This window comes from Arachis stenosperma, chromosome 2 (genome assembly GCF_014773155.1).
Source record: "Arachis stenosperma cultivar V10309 chromosome 2, arast.V10309.gnm1.PFL2, whole genome shotgun sequence".
Classification (NCBI taxonomy): Eukaryota; Viridiplantae; Streptophyta; class Magnoliopsida; order Fabales; family Fabaceae; genus Arachis; species Arachis stenosperma.
In genome coordinates, this window is record NC_080378.1 from 66,859,574 (window position 1) to 66,864,343 (window position 4,770).

Sequence of the window (4,770 nt, forward strand, 5' to 3'; positions counted from 1 at the left end):
GTATTTCCATAGGGTTCTCCCATGTAATTCACCTCTTCCATTGAAGGGTTCTCAGGATCATAAGCTTCTTCTTTAGATGAAGCGTCCTTAGTACTCTCTGGTGCAGCTTGCATTCCAGACAGACTTTGAGAAATCATATTGGCTTGCTGAGTCAATATTTTGTTCTGAGTCAGTATGGCATTCAGAGTATCAATCTTAAGAACTCATTTCTTCTGATTCGTCCCATTGTTCACAGGATTCCTTTCAGAAGTGTACATGAATTGGTTATTTGCAACCATTTCAATGAGTTCTTGAGCTTCTGCAGGCGTCTTGTTCAGATGAAGAGATCCTCCAGCAGAGCTATCCAATGACATCTTGGACAGTTCAGACAGACCATCATAGAAGATACCTATGATGCTCCATTCAGAAAGCATGTCAGAAGGACACTTTCTGATCAATTGTTTATATCTTTCCCAAGCTTCATAGAGGGATTCACCTTCCTTCTGTCTGAAGGTTTGGACTTCCACTCTAAGCTTACTCAATTTTTGAGGTGGAAAGAACTTCGCCAAGAAGGCATTGACTAGCTTTTCCCAAGAGTTTAGGATTTCTTTAGGTTGTGAGTCCAACCATATCCTAGCTCTGTCTCTTATAGCAAAAGGGAATAGTATAAGTCTGTAGACCTCAGGGTCAACCTGTCATAGATTTGCAAGAACTCAGCTAAAAACTGATGAGGATCTTCCAATGGAAGTCCATGGAACTTGCAATTCTGTTGTATTAGAGAAACTAATTGAGGCTTAAGCTCAAAGTTGTTTGCTCCAATGGCAGGGATATAGATGCTTCTCCCATAGAAGTCGGGAGTAGGTGCAGTAAAGTCACCCAGCACCTTCCTTGCATTGTTGGCATTGTTGTTGTTTTCGGCTGCCATGGGTTCTTTTTCTTTGAAGATTTCTGTTAGGTCCTCTACAGAGAGTTGTGCTTTAACTTCTCTTAGCTTTTGCTTCAAGGTCCTTTCAGGTTCAGGGTCAGCCTCAACAAGAATGCTTTTGTCTTTGCTCCTGCTCATATGAAAGAGAGGAAAACAAGAAAATATGGAATCCTCTATGTCAAAGTATAGAGATTCCATGAGGTGTCAGAGGAAAAGAAAAATAGAAGGAAGAGGTAGAAGAATTCGAACTTATCAAGAAAGATAGAGTTCGAATTGTGCATTGAGGAGTAGTGTTAGTCCATAAATAGAAAGATTTGAGAAGAGGGGAACAATAAATTAAAAAGATTTTAAAAACATTATGAAAAATACTAATTGATTTTCGAAAACTAAGAGTGGAAAAGAAATTAAGTGATTTTTGAAAAGGATTTTGAAATTAGAAATCAAAAAGATATGATTGAAAACTATTTTAAAAAAATTGTGATAAAATGATATGATTGAAAAGATATAGTTTTAAAAAGATATGATTGAGAAGATATGATTTGAAAAACAATTAAAAAAGATTTGATTTTAAAAATTAATGACTTGCTAACAAGAAAAGATATGATTCAAACATTAAACCTTTCTCAACAGAAAAGGTAACATACTTGAAATGTTGAATCAAATCATTAATTGTTAGCAAGTATCTTTGAAAATAGAAAGAAATTGATTTTGAAAATATATGATTGAAAAGATATGATTTGAAAAAGATTTGATTTTGAAAAATTTTGAAAACTTGAAAAAATTTGAATTAAAAACAAAATCTTCCCTCTTGTGCCATCCTGGCGTTAAACGCCTAGAATGGTATACATTCTGGCGTTTAACGCCCAAAACACTACCCTTTTGGGCATTAAACGCCCAGCCAGGCACCCTGGCTAGCGTTTAAACGCCAGTTTTCCTTCTTCACTGGGCGTTTTGAACGCCCAGCTTTTTCTGTGTAATTCCTCTGCTGTATGTTCTGAATCTTCAATTCTCTGTATTATTGACTTGAAAAGACACAAAAAAAATTCTTTTTGGATTTTTAATAATGAGGAATAATCAAAATGCAACTAAGATGAAATAAACAATGCATGCAGGACACCAAACTTAGAAGTTTGTATACTACTGACACTAACAAAACGAGAATGCATATGAGAAACAACAAAACACTCAAGACAAGAGAATTTAAAGATCAGAGCAAGGAAATCATCAAGAACAACTTGAAGATTAATGAAGACACATGCATGAATTGACGAATAGATTTTTGACGGTTTAGAATTTTACAAATGAAATCTCGTCGAAGTATAGTTTCTAAACCAAGCAATAATCCTTTCATACAAAAAGTTGTTTGTCACTAAAACAAACCCCTAAATTTATAAACCGAAGTATTCAAACCTCGGGTCGTTCTCCCTAGGAATTACAATAAAGTGTCTTGTTATTGGTTTGAGTTGTTTTGGGGTTTTGATAAGAGGCATGAAAGTAAATGGCAATGAAAGTAAACTAATAACTATAAAAGGCTCTTGGCAAGGTATGAAAATTAGAAGTCCTATCCTAGTTATCCTTCTCAATTGTGATGAGAATTGTTCATTGCTACCACTTAGTTAACCCTTACTAGATAAAGGAAAGTCAAGTGGATGAACTGACTTGAGCCACAAGTTCTAGCCAACTCCCAAGGAAAGACTAGCTTTAGTGCACTCCAAACCAATTAGCAATCTCTCCAATTATCAATCAACAAAGGAATTAGATAACTCAAGTGTCACTAATTACTCTACCTAGGCCAAGAGGAACAAAATCTAACTAATAGCTATAAGAGACATTTCATCAAACACATAAAAGGCAATAAAAGTAAACAACATAAATTGCAAGAATTAAAGAGAGATCTAACTACAAAGGCAAGAGATTAATAATAGAAAAGCAAAGAGGAACAATTATTATGAATTACCTCTTATTGAATTGAAAGAATGTAGAGGGAACAATACTAGATCTACAACAAAATGTAAGAACAACATAAAGGAAATTATAACAAAAGAGTAGAAGAAGATGAATCTAACAACAAAGAATTGAAACGTAGAAGTAGAAGAAAGCAAAGATTAAAACCTAGATCTAAGAACTAATCCTAATCCTAATCCTAATTCTAGAGAGAAGTGAGAGCTTCTCTCTCTAGAAACTAACTCTAAACTAATCCTAATGTGTGTGTAATGATTGGAATCCCCCTTTCTCTTCAATCCTTGGCTTTAAATAGCATCTTTGGCGCCAAAGTTGGTTGGGATTGGGCCCCACAACCCTTCAGAATTCGTTGGCCACGTTTTCATTAAAAAAATCATAAACCAACACCGACGCGTACGCGCACAGCACGCGTACGCGTGCATGGGGTAATTCGCAGGTGCGCACAAGCGCCAGGTGCGCGCGCGCGTCCATGGGCGAGTTCAACTTCTTTGACTTTTCATGATTTCTCCACTTTGCATGCTTTCCCTCTTCACTCCTTTGATCCATTCCTAGCCCTTTTCAATCTGAAATCACTAACAAACATATCAAGGCATCTAGTGGAATCAAAAGGAGATTAAAACCATCAAATTAAGGGTCTAAAAGCATGTTTTCACATCTAAGCACAAATAAGGAGACAATCACAAAACCATGCTATTTCAATGGATAAATGAGGGTAAAAGGTTATAAAATCCCCTAAAATCAATACAAGATAAACCGTCAAAATGGGGTTTATCAGGAATTCGAAAAATACAAGAAGAACATAAACATGCAATTGACACCAAACATAAAATGCGACACTAGACTCAACAAGAAACATACAATATTTTTGGTTTTTATGATTTTGTAAATTTTTTTGGTTTTTTTTCGAAAATTGAGTGAAAAAGAAAATAAGGATATCAAAATTCTTAATGAGAATTCCAGGAATCATGCAATGTTAGTCTAAAGCTTCAGTCTAAAGAAATTAGACATGGCTAGCCAAGCTTCAGCAGGACATTGCATTCAAGAGCTAAATTGATGAGAATCAATCAGCTTTGGTGATGATAATAACATCACCTTGAAACACTAGAATTCATTCTTAAGAACTCTGAAGAAAAATACCTAATCTAAGCAACAAGATGAACCGTCAGTTATCCAAACTCAAACAATCCCCGGCAACGGCGCCAAAAACTTGGTGTTGTTGCCGGATCAAAACTTGGCACTGTTATTGCAGGGAACAAATGCGAAACTGTAGTTAGGACATTTAATTCCCCAGCAACGGCGCCAAAGACTTGGTGCACGAAATTGTGATCATCAATGGCGCCATCAACATGGTACGCTCAATTGCAATCTCAACTCTTTATCACAACTTCGCACAACTAACCAGCAAGTGCACTGGGTCGTCCAAGTAATAAACCTTACGCGAGTAAGGGTCGATCCTACGGAGATTGTTGGTATGAAGTAAGCTATGGTCATCTTGTAAATCTCAGTCAGGCAGATTCAAATGGTTATGGATGATTTATGAATAAAGCATAAAATAAAGATAGAGATACTTATGTAATTCATTGGTGAGAATTTCAGATAAGCGTATGGAGATGCTTTGTCCCTTCCGTCTCTCTGCTTTCCTACTGTCTTCATCCAATCCTTCTTACTGCTTTCGATGGCAAGCTGTATGTTGGGCATCACCGTTGTCAGTGGCTACAGTCCCGTCCTCTCAGTGAAAATGTTCAACGCGCTCTGTCATAGCACGGCGAATCATCTGTCGGTTCTCAATCAAGTTGGAATAGAATCCATTGATTCTTTTGCGTCTGTCACTAACGCCCAGCCTTCAGGAGTTTGAAGCTCGTCACAGTCATTCAATCCTTGAATCCTACTCAGAATACCACAGA

General features: G+C 36.6%; 1 non-coding gene across 1 annotated transcript; it reads left to right on the forward strand.

Annotated features, from left to right (window-relative positions):
- The first annotated feature begins 407 nt into the window (after nt 1-407).
- On the forward strand, nt 408-515 carry LOC130964519 (small nucleolar RNA R71). Its single transcript, XR_009080609.1, has one exon. It is a non-coding gene; the product is annotated as a small nucleolar RNA R71 (small nucleolar RNA).
- Nucleotides 516-4,770: the final 4,255 nt, after the last annotated feature.